We start from the raw sequence: 24,214 nt of genomic DNA on the forward strand, positions 1-24,214 counted from the left end.
ATGGGGCATGACTATGGTCTCATATGCCGACGATACCCAGCTGGCGGTTACGATCAGCGGGGATGCGGATCGGGATGCCCCCAGATTTCAGAGTGGACTTAGGGCGGTGGCGAGCTGGATGAAGAACAACTGTCTCCAGCTCAACGCAAAGAAAACGGAGATCATGATCGTCGGTAGGAAGTCGGAGCTATGGGGGGACAGGTGGTGGCCTTTGGAGCTGGGGCCGGCCCCCACTCCGGTTACGGAACTAAAGAACTTAGGAGTATGGTTAGACCCCTCCCTCAGCTTTGTGGGCCACACGAAGAGAACCGCGGCCTGCTGCTTCGGTATTTTACGGTCGATGCGTCCCGTCTTGAAGTTCTTTGACCATCGCACCAGGCAGCTGATAGTCCAGGCCACAGTGTTATCTCGCCTGGACTATGCCAGCTCGCTCCTGGCAGGGGTCAACGTGGTGGAGGTTACTCGCCTCCAACGCGTTCAGAATTCCGCGGTGAGAGCCATTGTTGGCTTACCCCGAACATGTTCCGTCTCCGGCACTTTGAGATTGCTGCATTGGTTACCTATCAGGGCAAGAATACAGTTTAAAGTACTGTGTCTGGCGTTCAAGATTTTGAGGGGCGGGAGCCCTCAGATTCTTGCAGACCTTTTGTCCTGGTATGTCCCTACCCGGTCCCTGAGATCGTTGGGCCAGGCTCTTACGGTGACCCCCCGATACAGGCTGTGTCGGGTTGGTGGCTGCTCCTTCCGGGTCAGAGCGGCCAACTCTGGAACTCTCTTCCGGTTGAGATGCGGCGGCTCGCCGACCTCTTAGCTTTCCGTAAAGCTTTAAAGACCTTTCTGTTTGAATAGCTTGCTCTGTTTTTTCCTTTTGTTATGTTCCCTGTAAGTGTTGCTTATTTCTTGCCATGCGCCAGGACGCCCCTTAGCTGGGGCAGCTGTGCGCAATACAAAAGATCGTAACATAACATAACATAACATAACATAACATAACACAGAAAATTGCTTTCAAGTGTGCCCAGCTCATACTTTAATGATACAAAGAGTTGAATATCCTCAACATGAATGAGTTGAGTGTCATCAGGATGCAACATATGGGAGAAGGCAAACTGCTGCCAAGGGGGAAGCATAGAAGTTGAAAAGTACAGGGTTTAGGGAAGATCCAAGCGGAACTCCACACATATCCTTTTTGGTAGTGAGATGAAGGGCGGTAGAGAAACAGCCAGTGTTTCCTTATTTGAAAATTAAGCAATCCGTTTAGAGCAAGGCCCCATTCCTGATGTACCAACAGAGCACCTTGAACACCTTGTAAATGTAAATGTAGGATACTTGTAAGGCGCCCAGCTGCCCATCACCGGGTCGTCCCGGCGCTGTATAACGCTGTGGAACCCTTCCTGGCTCTCCCTGTGAGATGCCCCTCCTGGGCACCTCCAAGGTGAAGCAAGGCATCCCAGTGTTGTAGGGGCAGTTGTGGAGATTAAGCAAGCTATTGCCCAGAGTTGCAGCGTGGGACCCCATGATTAGAGTAGACGCCGAGGCGAGAATTATCGAGTCCACAGACAAATGAGCCCAAGACCCTGCCGCGTCGGGAATTGAACCCTGGTCCCGGGCCAGACCTCTGCATCAGGGTCTGCCGCTCTAACCATTGAGCAACACTCCTCCACCTTGTACACTCAACGTCCCGTCATGCCCCACACTACATCCTACAGTGTCCCATAGGTTTCCATTACTTTGCATTGCTTATTTGGTACAAAGAGCATAAATTAAGTTTGCCTGACATACCTGTTTGCTTTGCCAGGTGCTGATTTGTTTGATTTGCAAAAATGTTCTGAATCAACCTCTTGCATTATGTTTCGGAGAAGTGTGTTTGCACACAAAAAAAGCAGTATAACACAGTTTACTAACATAGATTAGTTTTGAATGTCATCTTTGTTACCCCCAAGACAACCACCCCTACAAAGGACCATTTGTTTTTAGCCTTCAACTTGGCAGTGTGCCTCTCCATCATCAAGATTTAGTACCTGTGTATACTTCAAGATAGGTATCATAACAGGAATCCTTCTCCCTTCATTTAAGGTTAAAACCTGTGCTACACTTTCTAGGTTCGGCGATGCAATGCTACTCAACACTATTTGGCGCTAGTATGTCCTGCACTTTGTATCCTATCACATCTGATAATGAACAAATCAGACTCCTCTAATGGCTTAAACTGGCGGCCATACAGCAACGGTTTTCGAGTCAAATGCTTATAGACCATGGCAGCCCATGTGTCTTCTTCAAGTCAATTTTTCCACTTAGAACCTTATACTTTTTTTCTTTTAAGCAGATACATGAAAATATGCAAGAGCAGATGCTCTGAGTGGGTCATTTGGCATCTCCATTTCTTTAACTATGTTAGTAAATGACACATAGCACCCTGTCAATGTGTACAGATGATTTATGCCATTAAATGTAATCATGTACCTTTGTTAGAAAAAAAAGTATTTAAATAAAACATAAAACCAGGATACAAGTGATGTTACTGTTGCAACAAGATAGAAGCACACTGAATAGGCTTCCTGGCTAGACTATTTGGGTAGCTATTTCCAGCGTAAACAATGTAATTGTAGCTTGCATTCTGGAGGGCAGTAAACTGTGTTTTTCTAAAGCCACTTTTTCTGTACTCTGGTAGTAACATGAAATTGTACTTTTTCACTGTAGTAATAACTGTGTGAAAGTGGACTGTTGCTCCAAATAATGCGTTATTGGACCACATTTATTATCTTGTCAAGGGCCGCCTAATATTGGGCACTGATTGAATTTAAAATGTTTACATCTTGCTTAACTATGATAAATGATTTGTGGCTGTGGCATTACCCATAAATCTGGATTTATAACACTTGGCACACACTCTGCCACAAGATTTCAACATAAAAATGTTGTTCTACCTCAAATGGATCAGAATAATATAATCGGAAAATGTGGCTCGTAATGTTGCACAATTTCCCTTTTCTTGTTGCCCTGCTATGCTACCTAATTTGGATCCCCACTGCCTATCTATCTATATCTTTTATGATACATATCCCTATACCTGTACATAGATGTATATGTGATATACAATCTCACCAACCACTTAAATCTTTCATGCATAGCTCTTTCATATGAAAAAGAGAGCATTTTTGCAAATATGAAGAATAAAATCAACTCACTAGTGCAAAATTGAACATATCAAAAAAGTCATTAAATATCCGTTGCAAAAAGATATTAGAATCAGTTTAAAAAGGGTTCCCCTTATCTCCCTTTCTTTTTAATTTGGCCTTAGAACCCTTTTTGTCTAGACTTCGTCAGAACCCTACCATACAAGGCTTTCAAACATCAGATTCTCAAGTTAAGCTCGCAGCATAAGCGGATGACATCCTTCTTTTTATCTCTAAACCCACTGATTCGATTCCCGCCTTCCTTACTGAAGTGCATGAATACTCCCAAATATCTGGCTATAAACTCAATAATGATAAGTGTGAGATCCTACCTTTAACGAAATTCACATTTAAACCTGACTTTACTGCTTCCAACTTCACATGGAAATCCTCCCAAATTAAATACCTCGGCTTGCATATCACTCCTACTATTCCTGATACTGTTTCCTTCTGTCTATCCAAATGTACGCAAAAATTAGAGGATTTGACGTCTAAGTGGCATCCTCTTTACTTGTCCTGGTGGGGCCGCCTTGATACTATTAAAATGATGTTGTCTCCCATAGTCCTTTATACTATTTCCAATATTCCTGTATCCATTCCTTCCAAATTTTTTAAAAAAATCAACTCCATTCTGACGTCCTTTCTTTGGAATAAGAAAAAGCCTAGAATGTCTCTCGCCCGACTGACTCGTCCTAAGGCGGAGGGCGGAGTTAACTTTCCAAACTTCCCTGCTTACCACAAGGCGTTCTCATTACGGCAAGCTTCTTTCTGGCTGCAGGATCCCAGCACCCCTTGTCGTTTATGGGCTAAATTTGAACGCCTTCTTCTTTGTCCGTTCTCCTTCGCTGAATATCTTTCCTTCTCCCGTAAACCCTCTTCCATTTCCACTCCCATCCATAAATTCACTACTAAACTGCTCCTGTCTTCTTCCCATTCCCCCCCTGCGACCATTGCTGACTTCCTTTCTTCCACCATTTGGCACAACAACGCCCTACTTATTCGCAACAAACCCTTCTTCTGGAAAGCATGGCATCACAAGGGGTTGTTATGGGTCTCTCAACTCTTTTCTCAATCCTCTTTCTTATCTTTCATCACTCTCCGTTCCCTCTATGACTTACCTACCTCTTTCACTTGTAACTATCATTTACTTAGGGAGGCTGCATTAGCTACTTACAATCAACTCTCTCAGCTACGTCCATCTCCTGCTTATCCTACTCCTATCTCCTCACTTCACTCATTTTTGCGCAAGACTCCAAAAGCCTCCTCCATTTATAAGTATCTTCACACTATTGACTCCCCTAGGCCTAAATCCAAAGTAGAGGAATGTTGGGAACATGGCCTTTCCACGTCCTGGTCAATTTCCTTGTGGGACAAAATTTGGATCAAGATACGTAAATCCGCAACTTTAACGCAATCCCTGTTTTTTATTTATAACAGACTTCTCTATACACCTTTGGACCTCCATAAGCGCTTCCCAAATACTTCTCATACATGCTGGTCTTGTTCTTCCCCACAAGCAACTTTATTTCATATGTTGTTCTTATGTACTTCTGTTCATGCTTTTTGGTTGCAGGTTTGGGCTCAAATCAACTTGATTTTTCACACAGATATCCCTTTCTCTCACATAAACATTTTTTTAGGTAGCCTTTCCCCTTGTTGGGACAATGTTGAACTAAAGCCTCAGATTCTTGACTTACTACTAGCCGCTGCATTCCAGCAGATAACGGTAAACTGGAAGGACTCCACCAATGTCTCCTTTAAGGCGTGGTGGTTCAATGTTTGCCATAACCACAGACTAGACACTGCTGTTGTTTTTCCAGCTCACATGGCTGCAAAGCATTTGGACTTATGGCTCCCTATTAAGCTTTACCTGGATACTTGTGCTAATTGTTTGTTTTGTCCACTGCCCTCGCAACAAGAGGTCCTTAAACCTCCTTAATTGCTCACTGCATTCCATTTTCCTTTTCTTTCCCCCATTGTATCATTTTTACATTTCTTTCAGGTATTTTCCTGCTTCTATGATTAATGTTTATAAGCCTTTTCTTTTACATTCCATTGCCCGGATTTTCCTTTTGATACTATGTATAACCTTATGCTTGATTTATTTATCATAAATTTCATTGTTTTATATTTCCATTGTACTCTGTATTGACACCTTGCTTTTTCTTTTTCATATCAAATAAAATTTTCTTGAACTTAAAAAAAAGAATCAGTTTAAAACAAGGCAGTTTGAAAAACAAGCAGAAATATTCTAAGGTGTCTATAATGACCTGAGGAGTCCAAAAAATAAACATGTTGCCACGAATATCTCTTTTCTACTTGTTACTATAAGCTAGAAAGCAGACCTTAAGAAAGAAAGCAACACTTCATTTTTCTTTAAACAGCTGCTTTAATTATGCTCCATGACCTGACCTGCCTTTTATTTAGGCTGCCAGTTGTGACATCAGAACTCAACTGTAATAAGCTATTACAGTTGAGTTCTGACTCAACTGCAATAAGCTATTACCTTTGAGTGCTGATGTCATTTCCTTATAATAGGGGACTAGCGGCATGACAAGTAGCCTATTATAAAGAAATTAGAGACAGCTTTAATTCAGGGATAGCAGGATCCCATATGGTATATAATACTTCTTTCAAATTTTTCGAAATATTTCAAGTCCTTAAAAGAATGCCTCAGTGGGCTTGCATTGTTTGTATTAATAAATCCTCATATATTGTCCAAACAACTTGGCTGTAAGCATTCATATTTGATCATTTGTTTAAAAAAAGTGCAATTACAGCCCAACTCATCATGCCTTCCTGGGCTTACAGCAGGGAATCACTACAACAGCTAAACCAAAAAATACATCCAATTCGAAAAAGTGCAGGAAAAAATAGTGTGTCCAGAAAACTTACAATTTGAATAGGAGGAAACAAACCCAAACATTCCATCTTATTGACCATGAATAAAACAAAGGATACCTTTACTTAGCACCAAGATGTACTGAAAGTTCCTTACTCATGTTGAGGCTCAGGGGTTTACACGTGTTCATTTCAGTAATGTATCACAATTCTAATTGTCTCAATGTGAGTACAATGTTGCAGCTTCTAATGCTTTTGGGTAAGCTATCCACAACAAGGTACCTCACATTCCTTTTATGAACCTCATTGAAGTGCCTGGCAACTGGATAATTCACCTCAGCATTATGGTTTGCTTGTATATATTTGAGGATGTGTTTATGGACGTGAAATATGGTACTTATAAAGATGCTGACACTGTGATAAGAGGTACGTTATATTCTGCGTCGCGTCAGTAGGAGTGAAACCACCTTCTCCAGATGAAGACTCACCAACTGTCCCCCCCTCCCCATCGTTTTAGAATCTCATCCCCACAACCTTCTGTGCAGTCATCTGGTACATTGAGGAGCATAAATAAAACACACATAACATTGCAAGGTACATATAGATACATTTATTACAAGAACAGTGACAAAACCACTTAACACTGTAAGATATCATCTTGGAACCTGGGCGGCAGTTTGGTAGTTCTTGCTGATAAAGAATGACCCATCTTCTGCTGATGCTGATGATGTGCAAAATAGCACAGGTATGCAAATAATTGTAACTGTCAGTAAATCGATGTAGTGTGTGTGTGTCACAGTAAATGGACACACACTTGGTGTTGGTGTGCAAATCACCCAAAAATATGTGATCAGCACAATGAAAGCTATGTGCCAAAATTCACCTGCACCAATGCTTGTTGGTTTGAGAGAGCCAGTAACCCAAATAGTGTGTAGAACGTTGTAAAGATAATATGCTTCGTATGCTTGAGTAGATGCGTGTGTAACCATAACACACTTGACGGTGGTGTGCAAATCACCAGAATTTAAGCATGATCAGCACAATGTGCAATACAATTCCTGCTCTTTGCCAATGCTTGATAGTTTAAAAGCTGATGTGCATTTCACCAAAATGAACATACACATGGAAAGCAGTGTGCCAATCACCGAGATAGTGACCAACCCAATCTAATATGGCCACCTCACGTAGGCATCATGACGTAGAGGCAGCACTGTACAGATACGACGCGTAGGAAGCTGGCATGTACTGGAAACTGCTGATAACGTGGCAGAGACCGTGTTGGTTTCCCTACACCGTAAACATATATTTTACAGTGGTTTAGTACGGCGATTGGTACGCACCAACACCATATACAGTTTGTGAAGAAGGCAGCCCTACTCTCCCCGGCAGATGGCAGGATGTTGTAGCGATGAGCAACGCGGGTACCTTAACCGTAGGATTAGAGAGATGAAGACAAATGGGCTGTTCTGCTGAGTGGCAACTCATCGTCAGTATAAAGATGCAGACACCGTTGTAAGAGGTACATTTTATTCTGCGTTTGCAGGAGCAAAACCACCTTCTCCAGACGAAGACTCACAAATTGTCCCCCACTTCCCGTTGTTCTAGAATCTCATCCCCACAAACCTCTCAGCAGTCATTTAGTGTGCGGGACTGGTGATACCAGGCGAATGCAGAGAAGGCAACTCAACAGTACTCCAATTGTATTTCTTGGGCAATGCGTTCATCAGCACATACACAGCATATTCTGTTTTGCAATTCAAACTCTTAACAACACGTTTACTGATATTCCCTAAAGAACTATCAAATGTGGTACTTGATATCTCTACTATGCATGTTTTACTCCTGTGGCATCTGCTGTAACTCAGATGTTGCCATAACCAGTTATTTTCATATTACCTCCTGTATAAATGACTCTGAAATAGATCATCCTTCAAGATCTAAGTCTGCTAAATGTTATTGCTGCCTCAATCAGTAATGTTACTCTTATTTATGGGTTGAGTATACTTAGATTTCAATACTGTAAAGCATTCAACTAACTACATTGTGTTCCTTACTGTAGCTAGTTATGAACCTGCAAACATTGGGCCCGATTCACAAAGAGCATTTAGGAGTATGAAATAAAGGTAATTCTGAGGACAGCAATGCAGAGTAAAGATGATTTATTGGATGGTACAGAAAACCAGTCTATACGTGAAGCCTGGGTCGTAACTGTCATCCATGGAATCCGGAACCCAGCAGTGTTCCTGATTCCAGGTATGACACGACAACACCACACATTCCCCTTCGTAAAGGGAAATAGAGCGACTTAAGCAATAGATAAAGAACAAGAACAAATAAACAATATACAGCATGAATTCTGAAAAGAAAAGACATAAGTATGAATAACTGGAGAACAAATTGCATATTACACAAATCAGATCACCTGTAAAGTTGATAGTCTTTAGACCACACAGGAACATGACATTTCCTCTGTGCTCCTTGGACAGGCACAGAGTCATCAGAAGAACAGGAAGACTTGCTTTCAGGAACACTGTGAAGGGTTGTAGAACCAGAGAATTTCATCCGATTGCTAGCACCATTGGAAGACTTTAAGCCTGACGGAACTCTAGACTCTGGGGACACCTCATTGGGCCACAACCACCTAGGAACCTTTACCACTTTAGACAAACTCCACACGTTACCATCTGAAAGCTCAACAACCTGTCTTCCAACACGCGTGACCATCAAAGGACCAGAATACCGTGACTCACCAGACTTGACATATCTACACTTCTTAACACGGACCCAATCATTGACACAGAACTGGGAAGAATCACTACATAGAGCACGATCAACCTCAACGGCCCTTCCTGTACCAAGCATTCTCATCCAAGGCTGACTCATGTTGGAGCCACTCCTCCTCCCTCTCATCTTCTCAAAAGGAGACAGATCACCCATACTTCTAGGTGTGTTTCTGTAACACCGCAGGACTTCACTAATTGTCTGTTTACAATCTCTGCCATTCAGCAAGGCTAATTGAAGGCCCTCCTTAAACACCCTGATCCACCTCTCAACAATGCCATTACTTTTGGGATAATAAACCGACACACATTTATGTTGAATACCATGACGCTCCAAAAACTCCTTCATCTCCTGGGATACAAATTGCACACCATTGTCAGTAGTAATAGACTCTGGAAAACTCTCCCTTTCAAACACTTCATTTAAAAACTTGATCACCACACTAGATGTTATGTTAGAAACCATTTATACCTCAGGCCACTGAGACAACTGATCTATCAAGATTATAGCATACATCACACTCTTGTTAAATGACAAAGGACCAGCAATATCCAATGATACACTTTCCCAAACCTGTGAAGGTCTAGAAATGGGAAATCGTTCATATGCAATATGCTTTTGAGACTTATCACTCAAACAGCAATCCATACAGTCTCTGACATGCCGTTCTATGCACTTATCCATCCCTGGCCATCAGAATTCACTTCTAATCCTCCTTTTCATAGATGTCATTCCAGGATGCCCCTCATGAGCCATTTCTAAAATCTTAGGTTGTAATTCACGAGGCACCACTAATTGCAGACCCCTAAACAATACTCCTTCAACCACAGACAACTCTTGAGCAACGTGAAAGAAAGGAATAATATCATCAGACAACAAAACTTTGCGTGGCCACTGGGTTTTTACAAAATTAAAAATATCACTAAAAACAGAATCACCACAACACGCCAATTTCCATGCATCCTCATCAACACAACCTTTGGAAATTTCACAAATTGACACAACATTATCATCATCCTTGTCTTCTTCAACAATATTGTCATCAGGCACAGGCAATCTAGATAAACAGTCAGCTAACACATTCCTAACACCAGGGATATACTCCACTTTAAAATGAAAATCCTGAAGCTTGTATTGCCAACTAGCAATCCTTGAAGTCGCTTTTCCACAACCTTTCGTAGTAAATAAATCCACTAAAGGACGATGGTCAGACCAGAGTTTAAAAACAGTACCGTACACATACTTGCGGAAATACTCTATACCCCACCAGCAAGCAAGAGCTTCCTTTTCTAAAGTAGAATATTTGCACTCGGCATCCCTTAAAGGTCTTGATGCGAATCCAATTGTTACCATTTGACCCTTTTGACGCTGCATTAAAACTGCACCAATACCCACATTACTTGCATCAGTGATGATAAATGAACAATGTGCAGTATTAAACGTTGCTAAAGCAGGTGCAGATGCAATGTTTTGCTTCAACAACATGAACTCTTTTTTGCAATTTTCATCCCAAAGAAATTGAAATTTTTTTTTCATCAAGTTCCTCATGCTTGCAGACTGATCAGAGAACAGGGGAATACATTTGGAGTAATATTCGGCAAGCCCCAAGAAAGACCTGAGCAGATCTTTATTCACAGGGTCTGGAGCACATTCAATGGCCTAGACTAAATTCATTTTCGGGGAAATGCCCTCCTTACTAATAGTATGCCCCAAATAGTCAACAGAAGACACACCAAATTTACATTTTTCTTTTGTGAGTGTGAGACCACTATCTTGCAACACACATAATACCTTATACAAAATTTCAGAATGATCAGATGGATTAGATGCAAAGATCAAAATGTCGTCCTGGAAGTACAAGACATTATCGAAATCCTTAAAAAGGTTGTGCATCACTCTTTGAAAGACAGAAGATGCTGATATTAGACCAAAAGGCATTCTTTTTTACCTGAAAGCCCCTTCTGAAGTGATGAAAGACGTCAAATGCTTACTGTCCTTGTGTAACGCTATCTGGTGATAAGCATTAGACAGGTCTAATGTAGAAAAAATAGATGCCCCCTTCAATTTTGTGAACATTTCATTAATATTAGGCAACGGATGTCTATCCACCCATACGTTCCCGTTTAAATCTCTTAAATCCACACAAAGTCTCACTTTGCCGTTGGGCTTGTGAGCGACAACGACTGGGGACAACCAAACAGAAGATTCTATCTCCTCAATGACATCTAAATCACATAATCTTTTGAGTTCAGACTTTACAGCATCTCTTAAATGTAAAGGGACATTCCTAACTTTATGGACTTTTGGTACAGCATCTTCCCTAAGAAGGATTTTATGTTCAAAGTTTTTTAAGAGACCTAATGCAGATGTAGAAAAAACAGAAGGAAACTTCTTTTCACACTCAGAACCGAGATCAGACTCTACACTCATGACCAGGTCTGAATAACCAAGCACTTGTTCAGGATGATTGGGATCCAATTTTATCATTAAGTCCCTCTGTTGAGGCCATCCCAATAAACAAGAGCCATCTTTTGCCACATAAACCTTGGAATTAATGGTTTTGCCCTTGAAACTTAGGGATGTTGTAAAAAAAACAAGAATTTCAATGGGTTTCTTCCCATACCCAAGTAACTTTATGTCTGGAGGAGATAATTTTAAACCCGGAAACTCTTTTACCCATTCCTCGCCAATAAGAGTACGTTTTGCCCCAGAGTCTGCCATAACACTGATATCCTTCCCTCCAACATTTACAGTGCAATATGGGGACTCTTTATCACACGCATTAACTTCATACACTGCAAAAAGAAATTCTTCTTCTAAGTAATCATCATCAATTTCATTAACATGCTCATCAGAACTTTTTTTTTTAACAAACCCCTTACTTTTAAACTTGTTCTTATTTTTACACATTTTACTAAAATGACCTTTCAATTTGCAATATCTGCACACTTGTCCAATTGCCGGACATTTTCTGTCATTCGCTCGGTGATCCGGACTACCACATTTGAAACATGCATATTCTCTCCTCTCTTGGAATGGTTGGTTTCTGTTTCTAAATGAAGTTCTTTCCTCAAAGTTAGATTTCTTTACAATATTGACTTCAGCAATATTTCTTTCTGCAAGTTCTTTCACACCCAGTTTCATGTTCTCAAAACGATGTGCGATATCTAACGCTTTGTCTAAAGTCAGGTCCTCAGTGTCTAAAAGTTTTCCTTGAAGCTTGACATCAGCAATTTGTGGACCATTTGATCACGCAACATTTGATCATGAAAGGTTGAATAATTGCACTTAGATGCCAGTACTCTCAAGTCATTCATAAATGAATCAACAGATTCACTTGGTAATTGACCTCTACTCAAGAATTTATGACGGGCAACTACGACGTTGACTTTCTTAATATATTGTTTATCCAACTGTTTGATCGCTTCCTCGAAAACATCTATCACTTCTTCAGAAGATGTTACACTACCTGCAGACAAAGGTAAATGACTTAAGACATGTCTAGCTTCAGCACCTAAACAGTGTTTTGAAATAGCTAGTTTCCGTTTATCGGTGTAGTCATCTCCACCAATAGCTTCAATGTAAGCATGAAAACCTTCTTTCCATCTTTTCCATTCAAGAATAGGTTCACCTGGATTTGGTAGAAAAGGAGGTGGAGCTGAAAAACTTTCCATTTTGATAAAGCAAAAACCTAAAATAAATTAGTAGGTGAATTGTAGTGTTCCTTATTGAATTGGGTCGTTTTCCTTTTTTTTTTTTAATTATAAGGCAATACCAAACTTTCTCGCAGTTTTAATACCAAATGCAAAACTTCTAAACGATCGATGAAAGGCTAAACATGTGATATTATCACGTTCTCATTGCATTTCATTAAATTATGTCCCAAAAGATGGCCGCCATGCGTCAAAATGCGTGATAAAACGTTGTGACGTCACGCGCACGCGCACAGGCTTGAACTACAAGACTTGCGTAGTTTCAAAGCACCAACGTTCGACTCCAGAAAATGCCCAAAATAGAAAATATCAGTCACAGATGGGCACAAAACCGTGGCGATTTCACCTGTTTGATTCCGTTATGGTCCGTGACACAGCGCCGACAGTTCCGACAGCTTTCATGGACAGTTCGTGATCCTCCGCATCCAACGAAAAACAACGATGCAGGTAGGGACTCCAGGCTTATTCAAAAGTTCTTGCCCAATCGTCGCCAGTGAAATAAAGGTAATTCCGAGGACAGCAATGCAGAGTAAAGATGATTTATTGGATGGTACAGAAAACCAGTCTATACGTGAAGCCTGGGTCGTAACTGTCATCCATGGAATCCGGAACCCAGCAGTGTTCCTGATTCCAGGTATGACACGACAACACCACAGAGTACTATCTTTGTGCCCTCTCGGGCGGAGATCCAGCCCAAGTGCAGACATAAAGCACTCACAAATGCCCTTTGTAAATTCCCAAAGTTGTGAACTTAGACATTTGGTCTAAGTTTAGACCTAACATCTGAGTCTCTGCCCAAGTGTGGACACAATGATAAAACTTGGAAATGCCCTTTGTGAATTAAAAGTAGACATTTGGTCTAAGATTAGACCAAACGTCTACGTTTACCTTTGTGAAACGGAAGCATAACATTTTAATTGCCTTTTTTTTTTTTTTTTACCAAAACGCATTTCCTCCCTACTTTTGTTTTTCAGATTACTTACCCCCATTACGCTGAGTATGCAAACTGCTATCTTTTATTTTTTTCCAAAGGCTTTAACTGTACTTCAGTTTCTTTTAATACATGACAGTTAATTGTGCATTATATTGTTTTCCAAGTATACTGGAGAGTAACTGCGATTGTTGTTTGTTGAGAAAAATGTAACGGTCTCTACCTCAGGAGCCTTAGAAAGTGTGTACTTGTATTGACACTATCTGAGTGCTTGTGTAAAGTGATGTCACAGCGTAACATATATATTAAGTATTTATTTATTTATTTATTTATTTATTGACATTTGTAGAGCGCGGCGAATACCCGAGGGCGTCTCGGCGCTAGTTAAGGGCATGGATCAGCAACTGGGGTAAAGAAGATATACAAGGCTATTGGTCAAATAACCACGTCTTCAGCTGTTTGCGGAATATGAACAGAAAGGGACTTGCTCGGATATGTGCAGGAAGGGTGTTCCAGAGTTTCGGGGCGGCAGCCAGGAAGCGCCTGTCGCCCCATGTGACTGTTCTAGTGCGAGGCACAGCCAAAAAGTTCTGATGAGAGGAACGAAGAGATCGGGTTGGAACATGATGGAGAAGATTATGTTTGAGAAAGTGGGGACCTTGATTATTGAGTGACTTGTAAACAATACACAGCGATTTGAATTTGATACGGCTGTGTATCGGGAGCCAATGGAGATCCCTAATGATGTTTGTGACTGGTGCGAACTTGGGGATCCCAGCCAGCATTCGTGCGGCTGCATTTTGGATTGACTGCATCTTATTTGTCACTCGGACTTGAGCATTTAGGAATAGGGCGTTACAATAGTCCAAGGAGGACAGGACTAGTGAGCTGACCAGTGTTTTTCTGGCCGTGTTTGGTAGGAAAGGTAATAGTTTCCTAATCATTCTCAATTTCATATGAGCAGACGCCGCAGTTTTGTTCGCGTGTGCCATAAAGTTAAGGCCAGCATCAAAGATGACGCCTAGATTTCTCACTTTGCTGGCTGGACTAGGCGGGGGACCGAAAGATGGTGGCCACCAGACAGGTGACCAGCCCGGGGAAAGGTGACCGAAGATGACCACTTCAGTTTTTTCTGAATTGAGTTTCAGGCAATTTGTGGCCATCCAGTCACCTATTGCCACCATTCCTCTCGTGAATCGATTGGCCACTTCCTCACCGTCCCCTTTGATAGCCAGTACCAATTGGGTGTCATCGGCGTAGGAGGTCAGGCTCATCCCAAATGCTTTGATGACGCTTGCAAGGTCCGACACATAGATATTAAATAGTGTCGGACTCAGGGATGAGCCTTGAGGGACCCCACACGGCAGAGACACCTTGGATGATCGGTAGGGTCCTAGAGATACTGCCTGTGATCTATTGGCCAGAAACGATACAAGCAAGTCCAGAGCAATTTTCTGGACCCCCAGTCGTTCGACACGGTCGACTGAGATCTTGTGGTCGACCGTGTCGAAGGCTGCCGAAAGATCCAGCAATACCAGGAGTGCCGTCCCCCCCTGGTCTCGTATGGCTCTGATGTCATCCGCAGCCTTTAGGAGGGCAGTTTCCGTGCCGTGACATTTGCGGAATCCGAACTGGGTGTTGTCGAGCAACTGGTGCTGCTCCACAAATTCCGACAGTTGCTGACTCATGGCTTTTTCAATTCCCTTAGCTAGGAAAGGAAGACTGGCTATCGGACGATAGTTTTTAAGTCATCTTTATTCAAATTCGCTTTCTTTAAGAGGGGTTTGACCAAAGTATGTTTCAGGGAGGCCGAAAAATTCCGGTGCTAAACATAGTGTTGCAAACATGGGTAATAACCGGTATCAACGTGTCCATAACTGGCATAAGAACTTTAAGCGGACACGGGTCTAGTGCTGAACCTGATTTGATCCTTGAAATAATGGTTCTTGTCTGATCCATGGTAAGATCGACAAAGCGGGTCAGTGTGTTATCCCGTGAGGTGGATGACAAGGGTAGTGGGGTAGAGTCCGTGTTTAAAGAAAAAGCCTGATAGATGTCGTTAACTTTTTTGAAGAAAAAATCGGATAAGGCGTCGCAAAGGTATTGTGAGGGAGGTGGTGTAAGGTCGTGCGTGCCACCCGACAAGCGTTTAGTGATGTTGAATAACTCTTTGCACGAGTTTTTGGCGGTCTCAATTTGTGCGGTATAATAGGCTCTTTTCGCCTCTGCGATCATCTGTTTGTATCGGGCAAGTGAATCTTTGTATAAAGATTTGCTTTCTGGGTCGTAGCGCTTCCGCCAAAGTCTTTCTCTTTGTTTATTTAATTGTTTCTGTTTTTTGAGTTCATCCGAGAACCAGGGAGCACTAGGGGAGGCTCGATTCTGGGAGATTTTACGGGCGCTAGCTCAAGTGTGGCCTGATTAAGCCAGGTATTGAACTGATTTATGGCGACAGTAGGGTCATCTGACAACAAAGGCGATGTTCTCGCCAGGAATGTGTTCAATGTCCCCACCTTTATGTCCTTCCATGCTCTCACCTGTTTGGGGCTGTTGATAACGGCCCTCCTCTTAGGGGCGTCGGGAATAGCTAAATAACTTAAAATGGCGTGGTGATCGGTCCTTGCCAGGGAACTGACATCTGCAATATGTAGCGACTCAATATTAGTAAAAATGCCGTCAAGTGTTTATAAATGTTTATAAAAATCCTTTGTGTCCCTTAAATAGGAGGACAGGGCTTTAAAACGAGACACCATAAAATAATCTATGTAGATTGCTTTATGTTCAAAAAGACTATTATATGCATAATAGGCTTGGCAGTGGGGCAAGTGGCATTTTGGAGTTTTTTAGGCACTTTTGGGCACATACATCAATATTGCATTTTGCGATTCCTTAATTGCGAAAAATAAGGAATCGCAATTAAGGAAATGCAAACTGCAATGCATCAAGAAATCGCTATAAAAATAGCGATTTCTTAAAATTCCTTAATTGCGATTCTCTAATTGAGAATGAATGAATGGAAAGACATTCTTAATTTGCAATTCACCATTAGAAATTCGCAAATTAAGAATGCAATTTCAAGGGTGCAGGGGTGTCCAAAGGACACCCTGTTGCACCCCTGAAATCTGCTTAGAAGTGCATTTTTCAAAGTTTTCGCAAATTACTATGAAGGTCAACTTCATGGTAATTTGCTCCCCTTATTTGCGAATTCGCAAATTTTTAGAGTTTGATGCATTGAATTTAAGGAATCTCAATTTGAGATTCCTTAAATGCAATCGCAATATAAGAAATCGCGATTTTGCGATTTCTTAAATTGCGAAAATTGCTAAAATGTTAATGCATCCCAAAAATGGGAATTGCATTTGCAAACGGCCGAATTTTGCGATTCGCACCATTTGCGAATGCAATTTCCTTTGATGCATGTGCCCGTAAGACTATACATCTCCCTCTCCAAATTGTCTCTGACTAACCAGTCCGTAACCTCGTTGTGATACTTAAAATGTATCATATTGGGAAGTTCATACCAGTCAGCATCACCTTGCTGTTGTTTCATTGCCATAACCTACTTCTCTCTAGGCCGTATAATCAAATTACCACCTTTGTCAGAATGCCTAATGACAAGAGAGTTGTCTTACTTGTATGATTGTATTGCCTATCGCTCTGTGCTTTATGGGGCAGATCTAGGTCAGTGCCCTTGTCAATTGCACGCCCCCATGCAGAGTTTTTCAAATCGTTCCTACTGCTTGATGGAATATATCAATATTGTCTGGATGCTTACATTCCTTGCCTACTATCTCAAATATTTGGTCTGCTCTTTAACCACTCGCTATTTATTTCTTCGTTCACCATTGTGACTGATGGTTACTGCACAGCTTTAGGAAGTACTAGTTGCACTGCTCTGCCCTGCGTTTGGATAGTACTGTTTTTAGTCATCTGAGTCATTTACCACCTAAAAACACCCTGTAATGTAATGAGTAATGTGTTTACGAAATTGTTCCAATGGGTCAATTGGATGATATACCAAGCAGGCATTTATTTTAAAATTCTAAACTGCAAGTTAGTGGACGCCAGGTCAAACACTGGCAGACTTTGCTTTGCATGTTGCACAATCACTGAAAAATACTCTTGCCTACCTTTTGAACTCCAAATAATAAATTGACTTTTAGAACTCTGCCCAGTTCAGCGTGACCTGATCTTTCCTACAGTGGCCAGATACTAATTTACTGATGAGTCATGAATTGCCACATGTCCAAGGTGCTTGCGGCTTAAAGACTGTGACTGATATGGGATGGATTTGGTTAGCAAGCGGTTAAGCATAACTACTAAGTTTAGAAATATTGCCTCTTCCTGAACCTATAACTGACATTACAGATGCATTACTCCCCTTAGCTCACCTGAGACTAGCATGTATCATAGTACCCTTAGCTGCTGCGAAAGCAATGGTCAGATTACAACTGCTTGACTTGCACTTTCTAATTAATGTCACGTGTGCACCTGTTGCCATGCCCCGAAGTTGTGCTATTTCTGTGGACATTTCCTGCTAAAGAGGGGTGGGATCTTTGGTATGTCATCTATAAACAAGCACTGGCAGTGCCAAAAGTACTTCTTCAGTCACTCTGAGTTTTGGCACGCAATACCTCATCATATATACACTCTGCAACTTATTCTCACACTCATTAATACACTTATCCACCCATCAACTCATAGCTACATTCACCTCCTCACCTATGCATCACAAACTCACACACAAACCCAACAATATTATAGACGATGACAGAATAAAAAAAATAAAAAAATGCTACCATCTAACTGTGGCAGATATTGGCTGGCAATAAAACAAAGCAGCAGGCAGCCTTTTTGGAAAGTTTTTATGCATACTGTAGACACTGCATAAAACAATCAACCCTTAAACTTAAATTAGCAGTGTGGTTTTAACAAAGTATATATCAGCCTACTGTCTTTGCTGTAACTTTTCATAATGAACAGATCACACCTATGACATCTGACATGATAATGAATCAATCAGGCCAATAGCCTTTCTACTGAGCCTACTCAGGCCTTCTCCACTGAGCATAAGCTTTCCATTAATGCAACTATTAGGCATACAGTTATAACATTTCAAATATGTACAAAATTACAAGTGGCAAAATAATCAACAATCTGTTCTAAGTGGGCCTAAAAAGGATTACACTGGTCACATCTTCTGGCACTAGAATGTGTCAGAGGGCATAATGAACACCCAAACCCTTGCATACTATAGTGATTCGTAAATTTCCATGTAACCAAATACTTGGCTTCAGGCTTTAACACAATGCAATAACAATCCACCCATAAAGTCCTATAAGCTTTACAACATGATTATTACAGTGTCAGGCATGTTGCCTTTGTCTTTTCATTACCTTTTATAGAAAACAGATCTGATCTATGTCATTTGACATAACCTTTCTCAATGAACCAATCAGGCCTCTAACATGTATCATTGACTTGTAATTATAACCATGTCCGACCTACTGTCCTGAGTAGAAACTTTTCCCACAAGGAAGCCATCAGGTAAAATTATAAACATGTAACAAATACATTTGGCAAAGCAATATACAATCGCTCCTAAGAGGCCATAACAGGAATTATCACATTGCAAATCTTCCTTCCAACAAAGAAACCCTTACCTATTGCGGTACTCAATGAGATTCCATCTACAACACAACTGTCCATAGCATTTAACACAGTGTAATAACAATCCATCTTTAACCCCTTCCATGTGGCCGCGATTCTGCGCCTGAGCGGCAGAATCGCGAGTGGGCGGGTTTAAGACGCCCCCCAGCCGTCATCAGCACACGAGCACCGTAGTGCATGACGGCTGGGGGCCATCATCAGTATGGAAGGTGTTAAAGCCCATTTGGCTTCAATATATGTTTCCACAGTGAGTGAGCCAGGCCTATTGCATTTTCGTAGCATAGCATAGCATTGCATAACAAGTAGATCAGCCTTGCTCACTGGGCCCTCACCATGTCCAACTCAAACTTTATGTATTAGGCATAAACCTTCCCTCAAGGGTTTTTTGTACACTGCAACTAAAATGATTCAGTGCAAGCACCCACTTTCTGCTCAATCGCAATCTTGTAGCGAGAATGATCAACATGTGGAAGAAATAAACCCATTTCTCAGTACTGGTTCTTGATTTTTTATTTCTGTAGACAACATAAGGTCTGCGGAAGCTGTGCTTCAAGGCAGATCTATAAAGGGACCTGGTAAAACAAGTTGAGAATTACCATGGCCAGAATGTGAGAAACATAAGCAATGGGATAGTGGGAAAGTGGGCTAATGGGCAACAAAGCAAATGAATGACGCTGTGGATCTTTGAATCCTGACCTACTCACTCATGGAATCACCATTAGTGCCTAATCATAAATATTCATTGTTTAGTGTCCAGTTTAAGGTTCACTGTGTGCAAAATTCCTGCACCACCAATATATTGTAGAGTGTACTTGTAAAGTGCACATTCACCATGAAGGGTACCTTGGTGCTGAAATGAGAGAAGCTTATTTTACCCAGCCCAGTGCTACGCACTATATCAAACTCAGAAGGCTTAAGGGCTGAGCTGAATCAGAATCTGAACCTGTAGCCATAAGGTCAGAAACAGACCCCTCGAGTGGGTTCATTACTCCAATGAGCCACCAGACACGACAATCACCAACAGCCGCGAATCACATAAATTTCCACTGTTCATTCCCAGCTTAAGGCCCTAGGTCTACAATTCCTGCATTGCAAATACTTTTGTCAGCACCACAGTCACATGGTCCAGACATCATCATCATCAGTACGACTCTGGGCTGACCTCTTCTTACCTGCTAAAAGGCTTGAGAAAGACTGTTTCCGACTTACTGGTACTAGGTCTTAAGACACTTAGGGGCCGATTACGATGCGGCCCGTAAATGCTCCAACCAATGGTCGGAGCCTTTAAGGCAGCATCGTAATGGGGGCGCTCGGTTTTCTTCCCAACCGCCTCATTATGTTGCGGGCGGTCGGAAAGGAAACCGGACGGTCATTCCAGCTGGCTTCCGACAGGCTTGGAGAGCCTGTCTGCCAGTCGGTAGCTGACAAGTAATCTCAAGGGCAGATCTTTCTGCCCTTCAGATTCCGATCATGGTTTCTGACATGGTTTTCATGCCAGTCTGTCTGACATCTATAACATGTCGGACAGCAGTGCCCCCTTTGGAGCACGGCCTCCGGTTGTAGGCTTAGGGGGACCTATGTTGATTAATTTCCTTGGCACAAAACCTGTAACCGCGCCCACGTCCAGATTAGTGTTTCGTCTCATTATAAAAAGTTTGTAGAGCACACACAGACATTATTGTTCCTTCATGGCACTAAGCACTGGACAGATAACAGGGTTTAATTGCAAGGCAATATTCTTGCGATAAGGTGTTTCTGAAATGGCGTTTTCCTTTAATAGTCAACAGATTTCAGGAAAGGACATTCCATCAATGATGCAGCAGTACACAAAAGAGCTAGTGACTGAACCCTTCCTTGGAAAATTCAGGGACAATGCATAAAAGTAGATTGGATCACTCCAGAAATGTGCAGTGTAATGCTCTTTTTTCTGGTTTAATGGTAAAGTAAGGCAGGTCTTCCTAGATGAATCTCTGATGGCTGATAGAGAGCCTTGACCAGCACAATTTACAACATGTAGCCAGTGCATTGTTCTGAGGGCTGGCCCATATTTTGACGTCATCTCCATTCTAGTATCTAGGTATATGAGGAGGCTGCTGATAGGGCATTAGGATCTTCTGAGAGAACCTCGGTCAGACGTGGACCTGCTGATGGGCCTTGATACCTTAGCACTGAGGACTTCTAGGTTCCTGTTAGTGTACAGGAGTGACATGAGAAGGGAATGGCTCATCCTTACCCTGCATTGTGACACCTGCTTCTGTTCTTGCTCTTCAACTGGTACGACCATTGATGGGTTTGCATCACCAACCAAGTGTAGAGTGAGAAGTAAGTTTTATTTATATACTTCTTCTATGTTTATGACTCCATGTTTATGTTGTAATACAATTCTACAGCGCGCACTTTTTAAGAGTGTTTCTCTTCAAAAGTGCATTGCTCGTGGAAGAATGTTTCTGCACGTATTCCAACTGATGAATCTGGATTCAGCTGTTGGACATTGCATGATCCAGATGAGCTCCTGTATTTATGCCGATTATTTGAAGAATAAACTTCAAAACTGGATTATGCTATTTTCTTATCTACGTGATTTGTTATAACATGAACTTTGACTTCTTTACATTTGGCGACGAGGGTCAAGCGGCATTTTTACCAATTTTGCAAGAAGCTGGGAAATTTTAAAAAGTAGAAGAAGACGCCCTTAATACCTGGGAAAGCTGTTCGGTTTCATCAGTGAAAATCCGGAAAAACTAGAACCTAAAGCGAGCCAGCAGTGGATTTTTGGGCATTTCTACGAAGTTTGGATGATCTGATTGGTCATTTTAAACGTCATTCATTACGCGGAAGGTAGCATCAGAGTGATGAACTTCAAGGAACGTCATCACGTGGTTTGACGTGACCACGCACCGGCAGCCATCTTAATTTTCATTAAAAAGCTGTTTCCATAGTAACAGTCGGAAGTGTGATTCCTTCACGATTTTGAAGGATTTGGATTGTCATTTGGTCACCAGGCATAATTCGAGGTATCGGTTATTTCGAATTTTAAAAGACATTATACATTTCTTTTTAAAACGTAACTTTAGAGTTTATTAAATAAGAACTCATTGACAATTTTAAAATAAACAGAAAGTTACAAGGAAGATTTCATCTGAAATATTTTGACATTTCATTTTAAAAATGGCTAGCAACCAACAGATTGTTTATTTAAATCATTTTCTTCCTGCACCTGGAAAACCAAAAGAAACATGGAAGTTGTGGTACAATAGCTTTGAAAGCTATTTAGTAGCGATTGGTGCGGATGAATACTCGCCAAAGAGGAAACTTGCTATTCTATATAGTCATTTAGGTACTGCAGGAGGAGAAATTTTCAATAATCTTCCAACTTCACAGCCTCCTCCTGGCAAAGGAGAAGGATGGAATGAATTTACAGATGCAATTTTGAGACTGAATAATAATTTTTTGGAACACCCTAGCGTTATGTTGGAATGCTTCAACTTCATTAAAAGAAAGCAAGAGCAACATGAATCTGTCGCGGAGTTTATACCTGCTTTAAGAAACCTGGCTGCAGAATGCAATTTTGGTCCATATTTAGACACTGTTCTCAGAGACCAATTTATATATAAGTGTTTTCACAAAAAGATTCAAGAGAGAATACTTAGTTGTCGTGATCCATCCCTGTCTGAAATAATACATATGGCAAAAAGTGTGGAAATGTCTATTGTTTCATCAGAATGTATTGCTGATGTGCGTGTTTCTCATTTAAATGGGGAAATGCAGGTTAATGCTGTTTATTCGAGAAACAAAGCTATGAAACCTTTTCAGAAAAAGTCAAGTTCATTCTGTTATAGGTGTTGCTCTAAAACACACCTGAGCAATAGCCCAATTTGTCCTGTTTTAGGGAGAAAGTGCACATTTTGCAGCAGGATTGGTCATTTCAGCATAGTTTGTAGGAATAGAAAGACAGTTCAAGTTAGCGCTCGTTCCTCTTTTGATAATTCTCATGTAGATGTTTCCAATGTGGATGTTTCATCTCTTGAATCATCCTTAAATGATATTTATGTCAATACTGTTGGAACTAGTACTTTTGATAATCATTCTAATGTTTTACAGAATAAGATATTATCTATTGATTTAGTTGAAACCTCATCTAACAATAGTCATGCTAAAGATCCAACGTGTGAAGTTTTGGTTGATCATATGAAGTTAAACATGATGGCTGATTCTGGAGCTCCAGTAACCATCTTCTCTGATATTTTATTTAATACCTATTGGTCTTCAAAAGTACACCTTTTACCTTTAGATATCATCCCTAAAGCATATGGCGGGAAAGATATTGACATGATGGGATATTTTTAACAAAAATGTCATGTTTAGGTAGATGTACATTAGCAAAAGTTTATGTGGCTATTGATGGCAAATGTATAGTTGGTTTGCAATATCTTGCAAAAATGGGACTCAAGTTAGTTCCTGGTTCAGTTTCCACAGTCCAATTAAATGATACTTCAGTTTTTGTTGTAGATAATACTGAAACAGTTAAAGAATTGATTTCTGAATTCCCAGAAGTTTTTAACAATTCTGTTGGAAACATCAAACATTTTGAGCCCTTAATTAGGTTAAAACCTAATGCCATCCCAGTTGTTCACAAGTTAAGAAATATTCCGTTAAATGTGAGGGATGACTTAAAGAAGGTTTTGGATAAAATGATATCTGAAGGGATTATTGTGCCCACTAATTCATCACTTTGGGTCAGTCCCATAGTTGTGGTTAAAAAAAAGGATTCAAGTATCCGCTTATGTGCGGACCTTCGATCTTTAAACAAAAACATAATTGTGGACTGTCATCTCTTACCTAAAATCCAGGACCTACTTACAGGAATATCTGAGTCAACATTTTTCACACTCCTTGATCTCAGAAGTGCATATCATCAGATCCCTCTCACCAAGTCATCATCTGAACTCACCACATTCATTACTCCTTTCGGTGCATTCAGATACTTAAGGCTTCCGTAAGGATTAGCATCCGCTGCCAGTGTCTTTCAGAAATTCATGGACACCGATTCAAGTGATATTGAATGTGTCTAAGCATACCAGGATGATGTTTTGATACATTCAAAA

Source organism: Lissotriton vulgaris (genome assembly GCF_964263255.1).
Source record: "Lissotriton vulgaris chromosome 9 unlocalized genomic scaffold, aLisVul1.2 SUPER_9_unloc_1, whole genome shotgun sequence".
NCBI classification, from domain to species: domain Eukaryota; kingdom Metazoa; phylum Chordata; class Amphibia; order Caudata; family Salamandridae; genus Lissotriton; species Lissotriton vulgaris.